The following is a 16086-nucleotide window of genomic DNA, read 5'->3' as shown; positions in this document are numbered from 1 at the left end:
AAAAAATTTGATCTCCAATATCAATATGCAAGAAAAGCCTAAAAAGGGAAAAGAAAACATAAGGGATTCAATGGAGCTGAAGAGTTTAATTGCCTACATGGGAAGATGTACTTGTAGTTCTTAAAAATTGTACCACTAATATACAGCAAGAAGGAATATACAGAGACAGAGGGTACAAGTATAAGGTGAATTTGATGGAATCACATAAAAATAATGAAGGGATGAGAAAGAGAAGTACACTGGGTACAGAAGGAAGGGAGAGGTAAGATGGGGTAAATTATTTCCCGTGAAGAGGTACAAAAAAACATATTACAGTAGAGGGAAAGATGGGAGGGTGGGTGATGGACGTCACTTGAACCTTACTCTCACTAGTATTAGCTCAAAGAGGAAATAGTGTACACAATCAGTTGAATATAGAAATCTGTCTTACATGACAGGGAAGTAAGAGGGAGGAAATTAAGTAAGGGTGGGGGATGACAGAAGAGAGGGCAGACCAGGGGAGATGGTAGAAACAAAACACTGTCAAGGAGGGAAAGGGTAAAAGGAGTGAGAGGACAAACAGGAGGAGATAAGATAGTGGGAAATATGCAGTTAGTAATCATAACTGTGAATGTGAATGGGATGAACTTTCCCATAAAAAAAGAAATGTATAGCGGAGTGGATCAAAAAGCAGATACTACAATATGTTGTTTACAAGAAGCACACTTGAAGCAGAGACACACATGCAGAGTAAAGGAAAGGAGCTGAAGCAGAATCTATTATGCCTTAGCTAAAGTTAAAAAAAAAAAAGCAGGGGTAGCAACCTGATCTCAGACAAAGCAAAACCAAAAATACACTTGATTAAAAGAGATAAGGAAGAAGACTACATTGTGCTAAAAGGCACCAGGGGAAATGAAGCAATATCAATACTAAACATATATGCACCGAGTCATATAGCATCCAGATTCTTAGAGTTGATATTAATCGAGTTACAGGTTCATGACCAAACAAAAGACAGTATTATAAAATGTAAAATAGATCATTTTGATTATATTAAATTAAAAAGCTTTTGCACAAACAAAACAAAAGATTAGAAGGGAAGCAGAAGTCTGGGAAACAACCTTTATAGCAAGTGTCTTAGGTAAAGGCCTCATTTCTCAAATATATAGAGAATTGAGTCAAATTTATAAAAATAGAAGCCATCCCCAACTTGATAAATGGTCAAAGCAAGTTTTAAAACAAAGAAATCAGTTTTCAGATGAAGGCAGTTTTCAGATGAAGAAATCAAAGCAATCTATAGGCATAGGAAGAAGTGCTCTAAATTACTTTTAATCAGAGAAATGCAAATACTACCTCACACCTATCAGATTGGCTAATAAGACAAAAAAGGAAAACAATAGATGTTGGAGAGGATGTGGGAAAATTGGGTCATTAATGCACTGTTGGTGGAGTTGTAAACTGGTCCAACCACTCTGGAGAGCAATTTGTAACTATGTCCAAAGGGCAACCAAACTGTGAATACCCTTTGATGCAGCAATACCACTACTAGGTCTGCATCTCAAAGAAAACATGAAAAGGGGAAAAGGACCTACATGTACAAAAATATTCGTAGCAGACCTTTTCATGATGTCAAAATATTAGAAATTGAGTGGATGCCCATTAATTGGGGAGGGGCTGAACAAACTGTGGGATATGAATATAATGGAATACTATTGTATGATAAGAAATGATGAACAGCCACATTTCAGAAAAAACCTAGAAAGACTTGTACAAATGGATGCAAAGTGAAATGAGCAGAACCAGGAAAACATTGTTCACAGTATCAGCAATGCTGTGTGATGATCAACTGTGAATGACTCAGCTCCTCTCAGCAACACAATGATCCAAGACAAGCACAAAAGTCTCATGAAGGAAAATGCCATCCACATCCAGATAAAGAAGTGGTGGACTCTGAATGCAGATCAAAGCATACTTTTTTCATTTTCTTTATTCTTTTTTGTTTTGATCTGTTTCTTCTTTCACAACTGTGACTAACATGGAAATATGTTTTACATGATAGCACATGCATGACCTATATCAAATTGCCTACCATTTTAGGAAGAGGGGAGGGGAGGGAGAAAATTTGGAACCCAAAATCTTGTAAAAATGAATGCTAAAATTTATCTTGATGTGTAATTGTGGAAAAAATAAATAAAACTATTAAAAATAAACTATAGGTAAGTGAGCATGACTGTTTTCTGGGTGGAAATTTTAGAACATTATTAAAGAAATAGTTAATGAATATCAAGAAAAGACATTGGTGGTCACAAGGTACAAGCATGATGTCACAGAGAATGGGTCATCACCTACTAATCTCACTTTTTAAAAGGTATTATTAATTTGACAGATGAGAGGCATTCCATAGTATCCTTAGATTTCAGCAAAGCATTTGGCAGTTTCTACATTTGTTGGGGAGAATAGGATGGAGAGATAAGAGCGCAGTGTAATGAATTCAGAACTGGTTAAATGACTATATCCAAAGAGTAGTCATTGTGTACACAGCCAGAACTCTGGTTTAGGCCCATATCACCTTTTGAGGGGACTATTGCAATTGTCTGCTGTGTGATCTTCCTCTTTAAAGCTTCTCCTCATTTCAATTCATCTTTCACACAGCTACCAGAGTTATTTTCTTAAAGTATAGATCTGACCATGTTAGTACCGCCTCAGCCACTCAAAGTCCAGTGACTCCCTATCACCTCCACATATTTGCAATTGTTCTTTACATATCTTCACACCCCTTCACTTATGATCCTTCTGGTCTTCCTATACAGGACATGTTTCTTGTTTCTACTCATTCTTCAAGCCAATCATACTGGTCTACTTCCTCTCTTGAACACACAATAAATGTTCTATACCTGGTTGCCATGTCTTTACAATGAAGGTGCTCCATACCTGAAAATGTGTCCTCCTCACCTCACCTCACCTCACAGAATCCATGGTTTCCTTCAGAGTTCAGTTCAAATGCCATTTTCTAAGTAAATCTTTCTTTTTACTTACCTTAGATGTTAGGGTTTTCCCTTCCCAAATGACCTTATAGTTCTCTCTCTCTCTCTCTCTCTCTCTCTCTCTCTCTCTCTCTCTCTCTCTCTCTCTCTCTCTTTCTCTCTTTCTTTCTCTGTTCTATCTTCTCCCCTCCTCTCCCTTCTCCTCCTCCTCCTCCTCCTCCTCTCTCTCTAGCTCTCCTTCTCTCTGTTCTCTTCTCCCTTCCTCTTCCCTCCTCTCCTCTTCCCTCACCCTTTTTCTCTGTATATAAATATATATGCACATAAATATAGCATATATTACATATATCATAGATTATGCATATATAACATTCATATTTTATATAGAAATGTTTATTATATATGTATATCAATATCATACTTATGACATGGGCTCATGGCATCTCTCTGTTACATTCATAAGCTACTTGGGCACAGGATAATTTCAGTTTTTGAAATTTTTATGTACGCAGGAGGAGGACTTGATCCAGAATAGGGACCTAATAAATGCTTGTTGATTGATTTATTTCATGCAAAGGAAGATCTCTGGTGGAGGATTCCAGGAATCTGTCCCTGGCTCAATAGTAATTAACATTTGAATGAAGCAATAGATGATAAGCTTATCAAATTTGCAAATAACACAAAACTTGGAGGGAGATTAACATGTTGTATGACAGAAGCAGGATCCAAAAGACCTGAAAAATGGACTGAATCCACTCAGATGGAATTAAATACAGAAAAAGATAAAGTCCTCTATTTGAGTTAAGAAAAATTAATTCAGTAAGTGGAGCCAGGTGGTGGGAGATGCCAATATAGATTTTCAAATACCACATTTTAGGTAGAAATGATCTGAGATACTGACTGGAATTGCAAGCTTACTATGAATTAATAAGGTGATTGCATCCAAATTATCTAACTTATTATTAGATAGTATTCATATAGAGGCACAGGAAGCGACAATTCCATTATACTCTGTTCACAACATGGGTCAAAACTATCTTTGCAGACTAATGATATAATACTTCCATTTACACATTCTATGATCCAGCCAAATGAGACCATTTTGTTGTTCAGTCATTTCAGTCATGTTTGACTCTTTGTAAACCCATTTGGGGTTTTCTTGGCAAAGATACTGGAGTGGTTTGTCATTTCTTTCTCCAGCTCATTTTACAGATGAAGAAATTGAGGCAAATGGTGAGTTGTGCTGGGTCACATGGCCAGTAAGTGTCTGGGGCTGGATTTGAACTCGGGTCTTTTTTACTTCAAGCCTGGCGCTCTATCCACTGCATCACCTAGCTGCCCGAACTGGACTTTAGCGTTTCTCATAAACGACACTATACCTCCTCTTTCTGTACCTTTGCACAGGCTGCTCTCCATGACTGCAGTGCACTCCTTCCTCACCTCTGCCTTTTAGAATCCTTCGTTTTCTTCAAGACTTGATGATAGGGGAGAGACAATGTTGGGTGTTAAAAAAAAATGTAGGGCGAGGATTAGTAACCAGCATCCTCATCCACAAAGTGACCCCAGTAATTATTGTTCCTGTGGAATGGGGGTTTTGAAGGCACTGTGCCCTGGTGGGCCTGCCAGGATTAGTTAGCAGCAAAATGTTTCCCTCCCCCCAAGAACTTACATTAATAGATGTGTTGGTTTGGGTTATTTAGATTTATGCACCTCCATGCTAGAGAAGGCCTGTCAGATACAATCACTTTTGCTTTGGGGTAATTGATGTTGACCTTCCCCCTCTTACAACTAGCCAACAAGTCTAATTGCTCCCAGTCAGTGAATGAAGCCATGTTCTCAGTTCAGAGGAAGACCCTTGCTGATTTATTTGCTAAAAAAGACTGCGCAGCCACTTCTGATACTTGTACAGGTTAAGCAAAGAACCATGTCTCACATCGGTTTGGGCTAGGATGAATTCATTATTTTCTCTGCTAGTAAGTCCAAAACCTCTAGGGGAGATATTCTGTAACCTAGTTCTCCTTTTTATTTTTTTGTGAAAATAGGTTTTTCATAAAAGGGTGTGAACCCCATTAGTTTGGAGGTGAAATAAATGATTTGCCTTTGTGCTTCCATAAGACATTTAGGCTTTCTGAAAATCCTAGTCAAATCAAACCAGTTTTCTGTTTTCCCAGCCAAGAGAAAGTGATTAGTGCTTTTAGCCTGCCTGCTAACAACCTTTTGCTATCTACTTGCTTATATCTAATGGAGAAGTTTCTTTCAACAGATAGTGTGAGTGAATGCTGTGATTTCCTTAGACCTGGACAGGTCTCAGCAAGCCCTTACACAGAATCTGCCTCCCTTTAACATCTTATTCTCAGAAATTTACAATTCCAAATTCATTGAGGGAACCAAGCTTGGCATCAGAGATATTGAAGGAAAGAGTAAGTTTAAGGATAGGAATAAAGATGTTCAATTTAGTGTATCCATCTCTATAGTGTAGATAATTAACAAAGAGTTGAATAAGTACTTATACTGTTTTGTTAGAAGAATTGTGAAAAGAAGTTCCATTAGTAAGATTGCCATTTAATATCTTAAGTTAGTGGCAATTAAGAAGTTTCCCAGATGTTTTCTGCCATGACGGTACATGAGGAAGTTCACTTACATTTTTTTTTCAAATTTCAAGACTTTTCACCTCCTCCCTCCTCACTGAGAAAACAAACAAACAGAAAATAAACTCCTGTTACTAACATATATAGTCAAGCAAAACAAATTTGAACATTGGTCTATTTCAATCATGAGTACTCTGGAATTATTGTTGGGTTTTGCATTGGTCAGTGTTTCTAAGACCTTCCAATGTGATTGCCTTTATGATGTTGTTCTCCTGGTTCTTCTCACTTCACTCTGCACCAATTAGTTCATAGAAGTCTTTCCCAGTTTCTCTTAAAACATCAATCCCATTCATCATTTCTTATAGCAAAATAGTATTCCATCATATCAATACACCAAAATTTGTTCATCCACTCCCCAGCTGATGCGTACCGCCTCAGATTCCAATTCTTTATCACTGCAATCAGGGCTGCTATAAATGTTTTTGTTTGTATGAGTCCTCTTTCTTTGGTCTTTTTAGGAGTATAGACCTAGTAGTGATATCATAGATAAAAAGGGTAGGCACAGTTCAACACATTTTAGAGGTAGTTTCAAATTGTTTTTCAGAATAGCTGGACCAGTCCACAGATCCTCCAACAAGGTCTTAATATACTTGTTCATCTACAGCCCCTCTAGAATTTGTTGTTTTTCTTTTTTTTAAGCAACATTGCAAATTTGATGGATGTGAAGTGGATACTCAGGTTTTCGTTTGCATTTCTCTAATTATTTTTGATTTAGAGCATTTTTCTTATGCTTATTGATCACTTAGATTTCTTCCTCTGAAAACTGCCTGTTTATATCCATTGATCATCTGTAAGTTGGGGAATAACTCTTATTTTTATAAATTTGAATCTAATATAGATATATGTGTGTGTGTATATATATGTATACATATATATATAATATTATCTATGATATTGTTAGTAGTAGCTTGCTACAAATATTTTCACCCCATTTCCCTTTGTCTCTTAATTTTAGCTACATTGGCTTTATTTGTTCAAAAGCTTTCTATTTTACATAATAAAAATTTTCCATTTTACCTTCTGTGACCCTCTTTCTTGTTGGGTCATGAACCCTTCTTTGGGACCAGGCCTCTTCAGTTTGGCACTGAACCCTGAGAACAAAGGGAGAGATATTTTTATGCATTAAAAGAAAATAATTAATAGGAAATAAACCAGGATGCCAGATTAGGTAATCTGATTTCTAATTGGAGGAAAGGTTAGGGGCTTTCCAATTTGGGAGAGGGAGAGCAAACAGGTGCAATTCCCTGAATCAGAAAAGGAGGTGCCCCACTCCCCTACCCCAACTGTCTGTATTCAGTTAAAGGAGCAAGGAAACAGTAACTGATTGACCATTATGTGGCTAGTTTTCAAATAACACATATGGGTTACTTGAGATGTATAATTTTGAAAAAACTCCTTGCATCAGTCTTTGGATCTGACTAGGTTTCTATTCAACATAACCTAGGTCCTCACATAAGGGTCTCTAAGCAACAGATAGAGGTAGTCCAGCTTCTCAGTCATGCAGGACTAATTTCAAACAATGCAAAAAAAGTTACATGATAACTTTATTATATATACGGAAAAGCAAGTTGTACATAATTTCTTCCTATTCTTCTTTGTCATGGAAATGCTTATTTTAATTTCTTAAGTCCAGAATTTTTAAAAAAGACAAAACAACAAAAAACCAAAAATAATGCAATTATGTTTTCTCCAATTCCCATAACTGAATAAAGTTTTCTTACAAGACAGGAATTGGACTAGACCCATAATTGAATAGAAAAGGAACTGAGTTATAATCAGAACTGAGTCACAAGATGGAGCCTGTGTGGTCCACTCAATTCCCACAATACCTGATCTATTCTCCTGATCAAACTATTTCTTAGACAGTACCAAATTGTTTTGACGACTACTGTTTTGTAGACTAGTTTGAAATCAGTACTGATAGCCTCTCTTCTTTCCTACTTTTTTCCCCATTAATTTCATTAATTTTAGATTATTCTTTAAAAGGTTAATTAATTTTAATTGTTTCTTAAGTGATTGATAGAAAACACTTGTAATTCAATGTGGTTCTTTTTTAATTGGAAGTTTATTTATGATCTGTTTAATTTTTTTTGGCATGGTTGAATTTTTTAAGTCTTTTATTTCTTGTTATGTTAATCTGGACATTTTACACTTTAGTAAATATTTACCTATTTAATTTAGATTGTCAAATTACTGATACATAATTGGTCAAAGTAGATCCTAAATATTATGCATTTCTTCATTGGCTATGAATTCACCTTTGAAAATTTTTATACTTCTAATTTGATTTTCTTTCTTCTTAAAAAAATCATCTTATCATCTCTATAAGTTACTGTGTATATATCTTCTATTTATTTCCCTGTGTATAGGCTGCTTCTCCCAATATAATTTAAATTGCTTGAGGTCAGAGACAGTTAATTTCTCTCTTTTTATTCTAAGCATCTAGCATAGCTCCTTGAACTAAATGGATGTTTAATAATTACTTGTTGAATTGAATTCTAATTAATTAATTAACTTTGCTTGGCCCAAGAAGGTAGAACTAGTAGAAATGAAAGTGAAAGGAATATTTCATTATAGAATGAACACCATTTGAACAATTAGAACTACATGAAAATAGACTGTACTCTCTCTAGAAGTAGTGTGTTCCCTTTAGCTTGTCTTTATGCAGCAGAAGACCTTTATTGGGGCAGCTAGGTGGCACAGTGAATAGAGCACCGGCCTTGAAGTCAGGAGGACCTGAGTTCAAATCCAGCCTCAGACCAAACACTTGACACTTACTAGCTATGTGACCTGGGGCAAATCTTTTAACCTCAGCTGCCAAAAAAAAAACAAAAACAAAAGACCTTTATTTATAAAGCCATGTTGGAAAGGGGTTTCCTGGACAAGTATGAGTTAGACTAGAAGACCTCTGAGATCACTTTCAGCTTTTAAATGCTATGATTATATGAACATCCTGGTTGAGAACATCAACCAGAATATACTACATGAAATCATGACCCTTCTGAAGTATTGTACTAAGGTGCAACCTGTATTTATGGTTTTTACTCACAGGTTGGCATTTTAACTACTCTAGCGTTGATATAGTAGATAGAGACCTAAGCTTTGAGTAAGGAAGACATGGGTTCAAGTCCTGCATTTGACATCCACTGGCTATTTATTCTTGGCTAAGTAATTTAACCTTAATGCCCTAAGCAAATATCAAAGAATATAAATTATCAGTAATTTGCATATGGATATATTTCCATGCAAGGAGTCCCCCAGACATAAAATCACAGGACCAGACAACCCCCACCAAAAAAAAGAAAAAAAAAAGGAAAATAAAATTTGCCATGACACACACAAAAAGAAATTCCTCATTTAAAGGGGGTATTTGCTTGTATAATGACAATGTTTCCCCCAGTCCCATTAAGCATATGTTAGAAGGAACCTGCTTACTTGCACGTTGAAATGTTTTTCCAAATGCAAGTGTGATTACATTGATTTGACATTTTCACAGCAGCAAAATGTTTAGAATATATACAAGTGAAAAACGTTTTTTGTGAATTCACATAAGCCATATCACTAATAACATTTTTTTCAACATTCAAAATGTCTGTAGAGTATCAATTCCACCATATTTTGCCAACTGCAATAATAAATAAAGCATGTTCCTTTGCAGCAATGGTATGCTAGCTAAACACTGAAATCATTATTTGTTTATACTACCTGAGGTTTACACTCATAGCTTTCTTTTGTCTCTCTCTTTCTCTCTTAAATGGCTTAACTTAGATTTTAAAACCCTCTTAGCTACTCACTGATTTCCTCTTTTCTCTCCAACTCTTCTACTCTTTGAATACAAATTTTTTTAAAAAATAGAAATAATCCAATGATAGTTCTTAGGACCTCATTCCTTGTATAAGAATGTTAGACATAATGGAGAATCATTTCACTGTGTAAACTGACAGAAAAGCTCTCTCCAGCATTCAGACAATTTTGAAGTCAAAGATGTAATTAGGTAATTTTTTTCCCCAGGAAAAGCAGATGGAGGTTACCAGGAGTGGGTAACTCAATGGAATAGCCCAAGCAGAAAGGGGAGGAGAAAAATTGGACTCTGAATGGTGTTATGGGTTCTCTTTGAATTTGGCATCCTGGAGATACTTTCTGGTTACTCCACTCAATTTATGGCAACTCCCAAGGTAATAAACCTTCATACTTGTTATTCCTTGATATTTATGATAAAATAAACCAGACAAACTAGATAATTCATCAGATAGGGGTAGGGAGAAAGTGACATTTTATTAAAGTTAACTTACTTTTACATATCGTATAACAAAGCATCAGACTTGTAGTAAAAGAATATTTGTACTTAATACCTCTGTGACCACGGGCAAGAAAATTTTTTCTCTCTAAGTCTTATCTCTCTTAACTGGTAAACAGGTATGATAATACTTATAATACCCATCTCAGAAAATTGTTGTGACTAGAGCACTTAAAAAAAAAACCTTCAAACATATTATAATTATTATTCTAAAAGCAATTGAGTTGAGCAACTTCCAAGTAAGATTTAAATTTTAAGTTAAAATGAGTATTTCTCCCTGTTTTATATATTTGAAGAAAAGGTATTATATGAACATATGTTCATATAAATATTCTGTGTAAAAATAATGAGCATAACTGGACTCCCCAGATAGGAAAGTGCTAAAGGGCTAGACGGGAACACTTGCTTCTAAGGTAATTAAAGATTGGACTGGGAACTGAGTAGTCCTAGGACTAGCCCCAAAACAAGTTATTTGGCTTTAACCTGTATTTTCCTTAAATGATTTTAATGTAGAAATGCTATTCTGAGAATTCTGTAAGTATTAAATTTTTAGAAAATAAATCACATTTGTTAATTGGAAATTACTAGATAAATAAGAAATAGAAAAACACAGAATTGGGAGTCAAGCGACCAGAGTATTTTCATTAGTTCTGCCAAATACTACCTTTGTGACCATCAGAAGTTCACTGAATCTCTCTGGGTTACCATTTTTTCATCTATAAAATAAAAGGATTAGATTAGGTGATTTTTGTGGCCCTTTTTATCCCTCCAAAAGATTAAGTATTTGGCACATGCATTACTTTTGAAACTTTGAAGGCAAATTTATCTCATTAGTGAATCTAATGAACTCTGTGCAGTTTTGTTTTCATTGAGGAGTTTATGTAATGAATCTGAGCAGTTGGTGTAATGACATTTAGCTTTACACTTGGTTAGAAGCCCAATCTCCCTTTACTATATTACTAAATCAAAATATTAAGCAAACCAACTTACCTCTCTGTGTTCAGTTCTTCATCAGTAAAATGGGAATAATAGCATCTGTACACCATAAGTCATGGGGTAATTGTGAGGAAAGCGTTTTGCAAACTGGGATACTGGATAAATCTGAGCTATTATCACACTGAAGTTAGAAGATTTAAAAACTGGACTTCAGACTACACTGTTATTCAAACTTTATCATTCCTTAGAAATACATGGCTTCCCTACCTTGCTGGGTGCTTAACTGGTTTGCTTATTGTATTTCACAGGTTGTAGTTTAGTCCTGAAGAACTAAAGAATGAAAAATGCTACTGTCCCTGCCCCCGCAACTTTCAAAAATGTAGTAGAGAAAGAGTAGAATGTGTAATCTAAAGGAATGGAAGCACATTGAAAAGGAATGGTAAATGAAAATCAAGAAAAGGACATGGTGATTAGAAAAATCCAATATGTCATAAAAAAGAACACATCATTACATGCAAGTACCTTTCATTAATATGTTCAAAACATAGATTTAAAACCAAGAGTTAGTGTTTACAATGAAGAAACACTAGAAGATGTCCCATTATCAACTGAGGTAAAGCAAAGATGCTCCCATTCCCACTTTGATTTGACACTAGCTGAAGCAGTAAAACAATATAACTAAATATCTCTTAGAAAAGAGACAAACTCATCTCTATGTACATATCACATGTTGCTGTTCATAGTAAATATCAGAGAATTGGCAAAGAAGTGACTAATAGCTTCATTAAAATACCAAGATACAAAATAAATCTATAAAAATACTCAGAATGTATGTGTATGTATGTGTGTGTGTGTGTGTGTGTGTGTAAATTTACAGAAGTCACACTACACCAAATTACTAATATATGAAATATCATACATTAAAGGGAATACTCTTTAGAACCAGATAAGACAATAATAGAATTCACTAGAAGGAAGAGAACAGTTTAGAATCTCAAAGTAAATAACAAAAAAAAGTAGGAATAAAGGGTTAAAGTCTTTCCAGACCTCAAATTATATTAAGAAGCAGTAATTATCACAAATTTTGACGCTAGATTTTTTTTAAGTGTTGTTAGTGGTACAGACTAGATTAAAAAAAAAAAAGAAGCAATTGAAAATAGTAGCCCATGGGCTGATAAACTTAAGAACCTGAATTCCTGGGGTACAAATTCCCTTTTTGTTAAGAGCCACTAGGAAAAATGGAAAGTAATTTAGCAAAAAATTAAATTAGCTACCATATAACATTATAACCTCAAAATGAATATACAATTTGAATATTACAAGATCACCTTAAAAAATTAAAGAAGACAGGAGGACATACCTTTGGAATTAAGGATAGTGGGATAATTCTTCTTGTTTTGTTTTCTTTTTTACTATGTTTACTTATAGTTTTATTAAGGTAATTAAATATTGAAATAAACAAAATTCAACCATTACAAAAAAACCACATAATGATTTTCACCTCAATTCCCAACACAATCATATTATCACATACTTTTAAACAGAAAAAAAAATGCTTGTATACAAAATACTTGGACATAGTTAAAATGCAATTGGGTTCAGTACGTTCAGAAATTTTAGAGACAAGATATCTGGATGAAATGTACACTTATCTAAACTATCTGTCTTTACATTATCCAAACTTTTAATAAAAAATGGTAACATGTTAAACAGAATGCTACCATTTAACAATTAAGGCATCATGAAATTTCACTGAGAAGCTGAATGTTATCATATTTCTCAATTCAGTCTCATTAGAGTGGAGAACAAATTAGTAAACTGGAGGATGAAAATATGCTATGAATTCTGGAAGGCCACAGCTTGAGGGTCTATCAATGCTATTCATGACATCCTCCTAGGTGAACAATGCATCATTCTTCTTGAGCAGTTAAAATTTCTAAAGAACATTCTTCACCAGGGTTCTGTGAGGGAGGTAGGACAAATAGTACTGGGATTTTACAAAGAAATCTGTTGGCACTAACCCTGGCCCTGTGTTTATGGTTATGAAAGATACTCCCCTCAAATTGGGCACAAAATGTGTCCAAGTGGAAAAAAGAAGACTAGGTGGAGTCAGGGCCTTGCCCTCCTGGATCGGGAGGCACAGGCCAAGGCTTATATTTCTTCTGCATCCTTAACACAGCAGTGCATCTCAACTGGCTGAACCTCCAGATGGAAGTACGTAAATGTGTCAGAAAACAAGCAAAGTATTATATTGTATTTTTAGCTTTTAAACAAATGCACACAAATATATAAAAATATGGAAAAATATGTGAGTGAAAAATGTAGCAGAATATATGTTAACAAGCTTATAAAAATTCCTTACCAAGCTATGGTTGGAATAAATGGTTAACTGGAAACCCTAATCACCTAGAACTTCATGTCACAACATGTCCATACAGCACATATGGGTAAATCTTTTCTTTTCAAAGAATTCCGAGTTAGTCTTGCTGCTCAGGCATCCTTTGGCCAACGGTCAAGTACGTCAACTTCTGTCTCTCATGGTCATGGGTTTTCCAGTCATTTGCATGAGATGCTCAGAATTCTTTTGATTACTAATCATGCTTTCATTCTTCATTTGTTTTCTATTGAAACCTACTGGGTTCATTGTGATCTTCCAGAGTAAACACAGCACACCTATCACTAAGTCCTTTGGAACCTATCTGTGTCTGTAGCATGCTAATTTTAGGGAAAGGATAGGAAAAGTAGACTGCCTTAACATTATGTCCTTGAGTATATGGCTAACTGATAACCAGTTAGTACCTGAGGCTATGAAATTTAGGCTTTCTTAAAATTATCATTTGTTGTTTGATTATCAGCTTCTCACCAAACAAGGAAGTTTCACTTTCTGTAGTTGGAAATCTTGTCTGGTAGAAGGCAGAATATTCCTTCTGAAATTGCTTTATTTTTTTTCCTTTTTTTCTTTTAGAGGTAAACTTTTATCTTTGATGATATGCTCCAAAAGTTCTGCGATTGCAACCTGAGAAGCAGAAACTTTCTGTTCATCAAATTCCTGGGTGCTTATCTGCTTACAGTAGGAGTAAGTTGGCAAAGCAGACATCAGTTCACCCCCAGGATATGTAATATGGCCCTTCCTCAGGTAGTCCAGGTGCTTCTCCATGGCAGCCTTGTAAGAGGGATGGCCCTTGAAGAATTTCTTGATGATGATCCGTCTGAAAGGAAACTAATCATGTAGCCAGCAGCTTGAGATTGACTCCTTCCCTATAGCAAGCACAGCATAAACCGGGAAAACATCTGTATCATTAGTGATCTTGTTCCCATTATGTCATGAAGTTTTGGCATACCAACATTCTGACTCATACAAGATATCATTCTCAGTAGAAGATGGAGCTTTCTCTGGTTTGGCAGAGGAAGCAACAAGCAGCATATCTGTACGGCTTCACTGGCAGCCCTTTCAAAATGAGGCTGCAGAGCACCCAATGTATTAACACATAACTCATAATATTCAAAAATAATAATGGTTCTGGGAGATCTAGAAAATAGTCAACAGTGGTTAGGAATACATCTTGTTCAAATCCAACATAAATTGGTTGACTCAGGTCATTATTTCTTGGCCAATTTGCTAGACGCTTCATAGCAGATAACACCCAGTGAGCAAGGTCATCCACTTTGTTTTGCAATACAACTACTCCACATTTACTTGTATTGTTCATGTTATATATTATATACTGAGGTATTACTTACTTTGGATCCAAGACTTCTTCCAAAGATGGCCAACCTAAAATGGTTTGTAAGTGCATCAAAATAATATCTTCAATATCTTCTTGGCTTATTTCCCTTTCCTCTACTGGGTTTTCTTCATTTTCATCTCTAATTTCACTTCTAATATTTTCTGTACTCCCCTGATAGACATACTTTTTAGGAGTTCTGCTAGATAAATACTGTAATTTAAAGAGGCTTTCTCAATAGAAATATTCTCTAAGCTGCTTTTTCTCAATCCTGGATGACAGTGTATGTTTTAAACGGAGAAGTTATAGGAAATCTGAATAGCTGATTGTTGTCATCAAGATTTTCTGATCCTGGGGCAGCTGGGTGGCATAGTGGATAGAGCACTGGCCCTGGAGTCAGGAGGACCTGAGTTCAAATCCAGCCTCAGACTCATAACACTTACCTCAGCTAGTAACTTAACCCCATTGCCTAATCAAAAAAATAAAAGAAAGATTTTCTGATCCCTATCTTCCTTTAATATCTTCATTTATATGATTCTTGAGGAATTTTCTTAACAACTGAACAGTCTGTTGTCTTGTAACTTCAGGACCTAGATTGCATTCCTTCCTTTTTTTTTTTTTGCGTTCCTTCTTAATAGTTTATAAAGCCAATATACTGCTTCACATGCAGTAAAAACAATTGCCATGTTTTTTAAAGTACTGACCATGTTTTCTCAGAGACATTCCTGCTTGAAAACAGGTAGTAACTTCATTCCACAGCTTAGTGGCCCAGTAGGGCCCTGGAGTCCCAGCATGGTCCATGTTCCCTGCCTGGCTAGTGCTGCAGGCCTCCAACGGCAGTGCCTGGGAGACCTAGCAGTGAAGCCCCCTTGAACTCTGCCCCTGCTGCAAGAGCATATTACATGGGATAAATCTTAACCAAAATACTCATGGTGATAATCATAAAAAACAAAGTAGATGATTTCAGTTAAGTAAACAAGAGCTTTTGAATGACTAAAAGACAAAAAAAAGGAATAAGAAGAGAAACTATTAATAGAAAAATATGTACATCAATTATCACTGTTGAAAATTTGAAATTCTTGATATGTAGGGGATTCAAACAAATATAGAAGGCAATAGTCACTTCCCAGTAGATAAATGATCAATGAACATGAATTATTTTTAATAGAATTCCAAACTATAGGTAATTAAAATAAAGCATTATAAATAATGAATAGTAAGAGAAATGCAAATAAAATCCATTGGATATTTTGCCTTACATCATGAAAATTTGCAAACATGATGAAAGTTGAAGTAGTCAGTGTTGCAGGGGCTTTGGAAAGATGGAAGAAGAAAAGCAAAGAAAAAAAACCCAACATATCAATTATATCTGAAAGTAAATGTAACTGTATAGTTCTCCACTTCTCCAAAGAATGGAGGAAGGTGCATGTCCTAAATTGTTCTTCAAAGCCAAACTTTTTGGATTGTGTACATTCACATTATTGGGGGATTTCCATTTCCATTCTTGTAGTCATTGCAGT

General features: G+C 35.3%; 1 pseudogene; it reads right to left on the bottom strand.

The window, feature by feature from the left end:
• Positions 1–13633: 13633 nt before the first annotated feature.
• On the bottom strand, positions 13634–15367 carry LOC110223259 (DEP domain-containing protein 1A-like; annotated as a pseudogene).
• Between the last annotated feature and the right edge of the window lie 719 nt (positions 15368–16086).

The sequence above is a fragment of the Phascolarctos cinereus genome, unplaced genomic scaffold, assembly GCF_003287225.1.
Source record: "Phascolarctos cinereus isolate Bilbo 61053 unplaced genomic scaffold, phaCin_HiC Scaffold_4;HRSCAF=312, whole genome shotgun sequence".
Lineage (NCBI taxonomy): Eukaryota > Metazoa > Chordata > Mammalia > Diprotodontia > Phascolarctidae > Phascolarctos > Phascolarctos cinereus.
This window is presented reverse-complemented; position numbering and strand designations above follow the sequence as displayed.